The sequence below is a fragment of the Myotis davidii genome, unplaced genomic scaffold (assembly GCF_000327345.1).
Source record: "Myotis davidii unplaced genomic scaffold, ASM32734v1 scaffold701, whole genome shotgun sequence".
In the NCBI taxonomy this organism is placed as follows: Eukaryota; Metazoa; Chordata; class Mammalia; order Chiroptera; family Vespertilionidae; genus Myotis; species Myotis davidii.
This window is the reverse complement of record NW_006291552.1, coordinates 357,898-366,050: the sequence shown is the minus strand read 5'-3', so window position 1 is coordinate 366,050 and position 8,153 is coordinate 357,898. Positions and strand designations below refer to the sequence as shown.

Sequence of the window (8,153 nt, the reverse complement as noted above, 5' to 3'; positions counted from 1 at the left end):
ATTGACCTCCAGGCCAATTGGCAGTGAGAATCAGCTGTGTCTGCAGTGGGAGAACTTCTGTGCTGAAGACACCCTTCTGGGGCAAGACTTGCTTCAGTAGGGCTTTGGTGCTCACTGAGTCTGCTCCCTGAGTATGTCCCTTATGAATCTGAGCAGTTGAATCTGACCACTGGGTACACGGGCTCTTGGATATCTAAGGAGGTTCTAATTTAGCCTTTGCCTGAGGCTACCCAGCAGGAGCTACGAAGAGCTAAAGAGAGATCTGCAGATTTCTCTTCCTTGTTTGGGGTTTGGAGGTGCCCAGATGAGGCTCAGCTGTGAAGCAATGCAAGCTGCTGTGGGGCCTTGAGCCTTCTTTTGGATGTTCTGGGTCTCTCTGACCCAGCCACAGTTTGTTAGGTAATTTTAGATTGCAAAGGGCCAGGCCTTTCATATGCAAAAGCCTCTGGGCACAGCTTGGGTAGGGCGGGGTCTCAGGGAATAAACAGGGCGGAGCAAACAGCTATGGGATCCTCAGCTCCTCAGCCCTGCCCTAAGAGGCTCCAGGTCTCACGGTCCTGCGGTAATCACTACAAGCACCTCTGAGAGAAAGCCAACCTCGAGTTCTGCCTAATGCCAGACAGTCCAGTTTCTCCTGGTATGAGTCTGGGTTCCCAGAGACTTGCCCGGAACTGGAGTTCAGAGCCATCGGGAACTTATGTCTCCTTCCCAATTGAAAAAGACAGTCACGTCCTCAGTTGCCAGCCCTTTCCTTGCGCCTCTGTACCTCTGCACTTTACTTCCGCACCTCCTCTGAGTCCCAGTGTGCTTTTCTCTTTCGTTCTAGTTGTAGAATTTCCACTCAGCCAGCCTTACTGTGGTTCTGGATGATGTCTGTTTTGTCTTTTAGTTGTATTTTTGAAGTGGTTGTGAGAGGCAGCAATTTCAGTTGTTTACCTATGCCGCCATCTTGGTTTTTCCAGAAAGACCTTCTTCTAAAAGAGAATCATAACTTTCATAAAAGGTGCTCACTTGTTCTTCCTTGTAACCAGGCTGATGATGGCCTTCCCTTCCCAGCAGGTACCATCACACCAACAGTTGTGGTGAAGGACTCGTGCCACTGCAACAACGAGCCTCACTCCCTCTTAGCTCCCAGATTTAATGTCCTGGGAGAAAAGGACTTCTTGCAGAAACTTTTGATACAACTCAAACAGATGTCTTCCACGTTACCACACAAGACTAAAAAGTTGGTCAGCAATCTCCTTGAAAATAAAGTGATGAGTAATGAAAACTTTGAGAGTCTTCTGAAAGTGAAAGGCCCTCTCCTCAGAAAAACCCGCCTATACAATTTTTTTCACACTCTTTTAGGGGAGGAGGGAGTCACCAAAGTTCTTCTGTCAACCCATCTTAGACTTTCTTGAACTGCAGTCAGTATTCTTCCCAGGCTGACTCCCCAACCTGCCATGAGTTGGCTAACAGTCACCATGATGATGGCAATGGCACAAACATATCTAAGTGTCAAAATGATGTTTTTCAGACACCTCTCATGCCATCAGCAAGTTAACTGTCTTTCCATAGTTCATTTAATAACTACACCCTAACTTTTATTTAAGGAATATTTTATCCCTCAGGAGGAATATCCTTATAAGCAGGATATTCATGCCATACAATAAGGCTTCCTAGAAAAAACTCAAGCTCAAGGTTAGACTAGAGGAGGAGATTAGCATGCCTGCTCTCTGGGAGCCCACACCTGAAGTGTTGTGTTTGTTCATATCACATCAAGAAAGACACTGGCAGGGGGCCTCCCAAGATGGCAGTGTGCATGGTGGTGATAGCCAAGGAGTGTCCCTACAGAGAACGAGCTGAAGTTCCACTACATGGTACACACGTCCCTGGACGTGGTGGATGAGAAGATCTGCAATGGGGAAGGCCCTGGTGGACCAAAGGGAGCTCTACCTGCGCCTGTTGTACCCCACAGAGGACTACAAGGTATATGGCTATGTGACCAACTCTAAGGTGAAGTTTGTTATGGTGGCGGATTCTTCCAACATAGCGCTTTTTGACAAGATTCATAGTATGTTCCAGAAGCTGCTTGTTGACTGAAAAAAAGTGTCTTGTAGACAAAAAACAAAAAGAAAAGAAAGACACTGGCAGGCTGATGACCTGCTGGAGTGTGGCCAGGTGGCAGAGCCTGGAAAAACTCTCTCAGGAGGGTACACTGAGGGGAGCTAGAGCAGTTTATCTGGAAGATAGCTCTCAGTCACAAGGCAACAGGAGGATCTAGGACTAAGAATTGAATCCAAGATAGAATGAACAGAAAGCCAGGATTTTTTTTTCTTTTTCAATTACAGTTGACATTCAATATTATTTCATATTAGTTTCAGGTGGACAGCATAGTGGTTAGACATTTATATAATTTAAAAAGTGATCCTCTCACTTTTTAGTCTAGTACCCATCTGGCATCTTACATAGTTATTACAATATTATTGACTATATTCCTTATGCTGTACTTTACAACCTTATGACATTTATTTTATAACTGGAAGTTGGTTACCTCTTGTTCCCCTTCACCTATTTCACTTGCCCCCTCAACTGCTCCCTACTCTGGCAACCATCAGTCTGATCTCTTTATCTATGAATCTATTTCCATCTTGTTTGTTCATTTATTTTGTTCTTTAGATTCCATATATAAATGAAATCATATGATATTTGTCTTTCTCTGTCTGACTTTACTTAGCATAAATATCCTCTAGGTACATCCATGTTGTTGCAAATGGTAAGATTTCATTGTTTTATGACTGAGAAAAAATGAAATATATATATATATATATATATAATCTTCTTTATTCTTTCATCTGTCAGTAGACACTTAGGTTCTTTCTATACCTTGGCTCTTGTAAAATAAAAATAGAAATACCTTACCTTGGTCAGTTTTCTCAGTGGTTAGAGCATCAGCCCACAGACCAAAGGGTGCAGGTTCGATTCCCAGTCAAGGGCATGTACCTGGGTTGCAGGCCCGATTCTGGCCTGGGTCAGGACATATGCAGGAGGCAACTGATCAATGTGTCTCTCTCACATCAATCTCTCTTTCTCTCTCCCCACCTTCCACTTTCTCTAAAAATCAATGGAAAAAAATATCCCCAAGTGAGGATTAACCAAAAAAATAAAAATAGAACTACCTTATGACCCAGCAATTCCACTTCAAAGTATTTATCTGAAGAAATCCAATTTGAAAAGATATATGCCCTCCTATGTTCATTGCAGCATTATTAACAATAGTTAAGAGATAGAATTTTTTTTTAAAAGAAAAAGCTGAGAAAAATGAAATAGGTACAACTCTTTAGGCACAAACTCTTTGAAGCTGTGGCTTTTTTCCCTTAAAACATTTAATCAGAGGCTGTGTAAGCATGGCCGGGGTAATGCAGTGGGCTCACTGGGAGGGGTGATCTCAGGTTCTACAATTAAATCCTGCTTTTACATACCACTTATTTCATGGCCTAAGAGATAGTCAATGCCCACATTAAATTAAACTTTGATTTAAAAGACTAATTTTAGACAATACGAATTGTACAATTAACTTTTAGTCTCCCATGAAAGTTATTATAATACATTTTCCTAGTTCTTGCTATTCTATTCTGGAAGCCTTTCAGGATGTGATGGGTGGTGGGAAGTGTAGAAACATATATCTTGATGTTTCAACATATTTTACAACAGATGTTCCCCTAGGTCTAGGAGGTCAGTCCTGTTTGTTTATAAAATGAGATCTTCTCTAACTAGGAAACACTTCCCCCTGAGGTTTGGTTAGTTAAGTACCCAATCAGCAAATCTTTGATTTACCAAAGAAAAGTTCACATTTTCTCAAGACGTCCAAAGTGCACAGAATTGAAATCCCCTGCAGTTATAAAAGAGAAAAGGCTATTTGTGTCTGAATTCTCTATCACCTGCCTGAACAATGAATGGCACACCTGGTGTCACCTATTACCTGCCCTACTAGGAAGCAAACCAATCAAGCTGTCTAATGAATTTGGGAAGGCTAAGGCCAGGGGCTGAGGTCAGGAGGTCACAATTTCCTCACAAGAATATGGTCCTACTTTCTCGAAGCAGGATCCTTGATTTCCACTCCTTGGGGCTTCTCCTTAAAAAACAGGAGCAATAGTGACAGCAATAGCTTTATTTCTTTTTTACTTCTCTGGTCCCCAAATCACACTCTCAAAGTAGCAAAGCTGAACAGAAAATAATCTATTTTACAACTCTTTTTGAGTTTGAATCAGCAATTTACCTGCACCTTTAAAGGAAGGAAAAAAATGAGATGCCTAGAGCACTAAAAAAGTGAGTGACTAAACCCACGTATGTGTGTCTAACCTCCTGGTCACTCAAGACAATTAACTGGGCTAAAACAAATCACCTAATTGGTAGTACCTTCCTACAGGATCAACCAAGGTCCTACTATTACCTATCACATGATGGAAATGACTGGAAAGGAAGAGCTGTTCTCTACAGGCTCCATCACTCTGCTGCCCTCCTTGTTCCCCAGGAAGAGCACCCAGTGAACATGCACCAGCGTTTCCTACAGAGAAAGCTTCCCTTTCCATTCTTTTGTTTAGCCCCTGTTGTTGCTGAGGGGCTTCCCAAGAAGCCAGGGCATCTGTCCCGCACACCATACTCCCAGTGAACGCTAAGAGCAGGAGGAGAGCTCCTCTCACAAGTATTAGGAGGAAGACCAGGGGTATGGCCTGCCCCAAACTTCCTGACACAATGCTGCAGTCACGGGTAAGGCCTGGCTACTCCCATGACACTCTGCCCACTCCCCGGGGGACTGAGAGAGGACAGAAGATTCAGCAGATTTGAAAGGAGGCCCTGGTTGCCCTTGCCCCTGCTGATCTGACTCCTCGGTGGGTGAGGCGCACCCTGACTGGGGGAGGAGAGGAACTACTGGCTCTCAGCCTCTCCCCTGTAAACACGTAGCCTGGGTTGAGCTGTCATAAACAGTGTGGTTAGAGGACATTTGAAGGACCAGTACTTTTTGAGAACTGCTTTCCAAACTATCTATACTCATAGGAACCCTTTCCCATTGGTACCAATGAACAAAATACCTCTTTCCTTTCAGGCTTCAGGCAGGCTGGCGGAAGCCACTGGGAGCAGCTTTTTCAGTAAAAAGTAAAATATTAACCCTCTCTCTGTAATCCGGAGAGGTTTAACTGGCCCCTTTATGGCTCTCTTTTAAGGAAAGAATGGATATGCTTAGCTTCTATGGTCTTTAATGTATGAGAATGTGGTCCCACTCAGACACACAAAGGTGGATTGTATTCAGGTTTGTGGCATATCTAACCATCCACAGTGCATTCTCAGTACTAAAGCTCCAGTCCCAAATATTTACCTCTGAAAAAAGTAAATCATTGATTTTATTTCTGATGATACACACAGTATTATGAAGACAGACTATTCTTCCTTTTTACAATTCCAAGAATTTTAATTTATTGCATTCTGCTTCAGTAATGGAATTTCTTGGTTGTTTCTAAATTTCTTATTTAAGAATTTAATTGTAACTAGTTTGCTTAATAATGGCACTTTAGTTTCACTGACAGAACCAAAACTAAAGCCCTGAACATCAGTGTTAACCTCGGCACACACCATGAGGTGCAAAGAATCTTTTTGGATAGTTCTATCCTCTTTGGATGACCTTTTCAAGTCATTCAGCAAATATTGACAGACTTAGAATAGAACACGTTTCTCAGGATTTCCACCTTAGTTTGGAGAGTTGAGAGGTTTGAATTGATAAAGGCAGTGATGACACAACTGAGCCTGACTCCCAGGCCTCCCAGCCTATCACCCGAGGAGAACTAGGGCAAGGTTCCCTCCTCAGAGCTCAAGTTTTCTTCTTCTACATCATGTGATTGCCTAGAAGCAATGTAACGACATGAGTATAAATCTTTGTGCAGCTTCTGGATGTAGGTGAGGAAAAAATAGTTGATGTGGCCATATTCCTTTAACTCCTCCCACATGTCTACCACATGACATTTGTGGATAGTTTTTCTTTATCCTCCGAATTGTTATGAGGAAAGTCTGGATACTACCAATTTACTGATGTTCTGTAGTTCCAATTCTCAATAAAATAATAAAAATAAAAATCTTTAGTGTAGTTTCTTTTTTCTACCAAAATAATAATGATCCTACCACCAAACCAAAACCTCAAGTTCATTCGCTGAACATTAAAAAAAAAAAAGAAAGAGTAAAGGGAGTTTGAGAATTGGATATGCTCCCTTCTCCCTCCCTCAAAATTAGTATGTAGTCTAAAAAAAAAAAAAAATCTCAAACTCTTTTCTAAATCTAGAAGAATCTATATTTTGTCTCTTGAAATTTTAAATCTTCCAAATGGACAAGCTGATAGATGGTTTTTAAGTTTAATGACTCAAAACTTCATCAACTGTCCTTTCAAACTAATGACCAGTGACACAATGGATTTAGGATTTATATACTTCTTCAAAATTAATTCAATAAAAATGAAAATGTTTTTCTGTCTTTGGGGTCTAAATATAAAAATGAACAGTTCATAGAATTACATGTATTTCTTAATTCATTTAAGAACTCAAAGAGTTAAAAAAATTTTTCTATTAAGCAGTCTCTGTTCATTCAAGTAAACCTGTGTGCTTTCCAAACATTTAAGTCCAAACAGGGTAAAGTGAGCCTGGGAATAAAACAAAAAAGACCATTTGGGGACCCATCCATTCTAATGAATCAAACGAGTAAAACAGAAACCTTCACATATGACAATGCTGCCATGGGAGGGGTCATGCCTCATGGACCAAGAAACTTGGGTAGACTATTAATCTTCCACAATTTTATTCTACTTAACATTTTTGCTAATGAGTACAAACCACTCACAGCTCCTGGACTGATCAGACTGTGTCAAAGCTGCACGGTGAGTAAGGATTTGCAAGTTAGAATTTTCCTGTCACCCTCTATCGTTGTGCTCCTCCCTAATGCTCTTATAATTCAGCAGAAAAAAAAATGTAAGAAAAAGAGAACAATCTTGGAGCAGATTTTGTTTTATAATAAAACCACCAGCGAGGCAGTTGGGTGGATGAGGGTCTTCTGAGTTTTGGACAACCCGGTCCCCAGTTATATTACAGGCTGGAGTGTTGATATTCTGGCTCCATAGCCCCCTCTGCTCTCCTTGGCATAGTTCAAACAACATCCCCAAATTGCCAGCCAAATCCAAACAACAGACAAAGCTCTCCACAGGGGCAGTTCTGAGCAGCATCCTGTATTCTAAGGAAGCTGCACTGGGGCAGGACATTTCCTTCTAGAACACTAGTTAGATCTGCTAGACCAGAGCAAGAAGACACTTGTACCGCATAAATTCCACCGAGGAAGAGAACAATGGTGTGTGCTTAAATTCAAGCAAGCATTAAATGCACAGCGAGGTTCCGCCCAGGGGGCACAGAAGGTCCCTGCAGGGGCCACAGGTCCCCAGCTCCTCCTGGTCCAAAGCTGCATTCCCACCACACTCACCTCGGACGAGGTCCTGCTCTCCAGGAAGGGGGGCAGCCCAGTCAAAAAGGCAGCAATGACAGTGGCACTGGACTGACTGTTCTTCCCCTGACAGGAAGTACCTTCTGGTGCCTCCACCTTTTAACTGAATGGTGTCACCAGTGACAATTACTGCTGTCCGGTAATTGTATTATTGTCATCTGCTGTTCACAAGTTCCTGGGCGCACATGACACAGTCATACGGGTCAGTTCTACCTGGGACTTAAGGTCTAGCCACGAGCTTCCTGGCTTTCCTGTCCCCCAGATCCGCATGGGACTTTGTCAGTTACCCGTGAACACGAAGACAAGCCCCCAATGCAGCAAGGAATCGGGGAAAGGGGCACCGGTCCCCAGCCCGCCCCTCAGATACACGGTGTGATGCATTCATAAACCTGTTGTGCAGGCCAAGGGGAACTATGTGGAGTAGAAGCCAAACCAGTCCGTCCTGCTTCCTCGGGCTCGCAGGGGACGCAGGATGCGGATCCGGGCTGATAAGGTCTCCCTGGGCAACCCGCGCGGGCACCCACTTGGAGGCCACAGGGCCCGCCTAGGGTGGTCGCCAGCCAGGGCGACAGGAAGAGGAGGGCAACAGGCTGCCGACACCCCTCTGGGCTTCTCGGGAGGAGGGGGCGGGGGCGGTGCTG

The 8,153-nt window shown here is 43.3% G+C and overlaps 1 protein-coding gene across 1 annotated transcript in view; it reads right to left on the bottom strand.

Moving 5' to 3' along the window:
* Positions 1 to 7,588, bottom strand: part of GJB6 (gap junction protein beta 6) — an 11,190-nt gene extending 3,602 nt beyond the window's left edge. The window contains exon 1 of the mRNA XM_006765060.2: positions 7,492 to 7,588. The gene's annotated coding sequence lies outside the window, so the exon portion shown is untranslated. The remainder of the gene's footprint in view (positions 1 to 7,491) is intronic.
* Between the last annotated feature and the right edge of the window lie 565 nt (positions 7,589 to 8,153).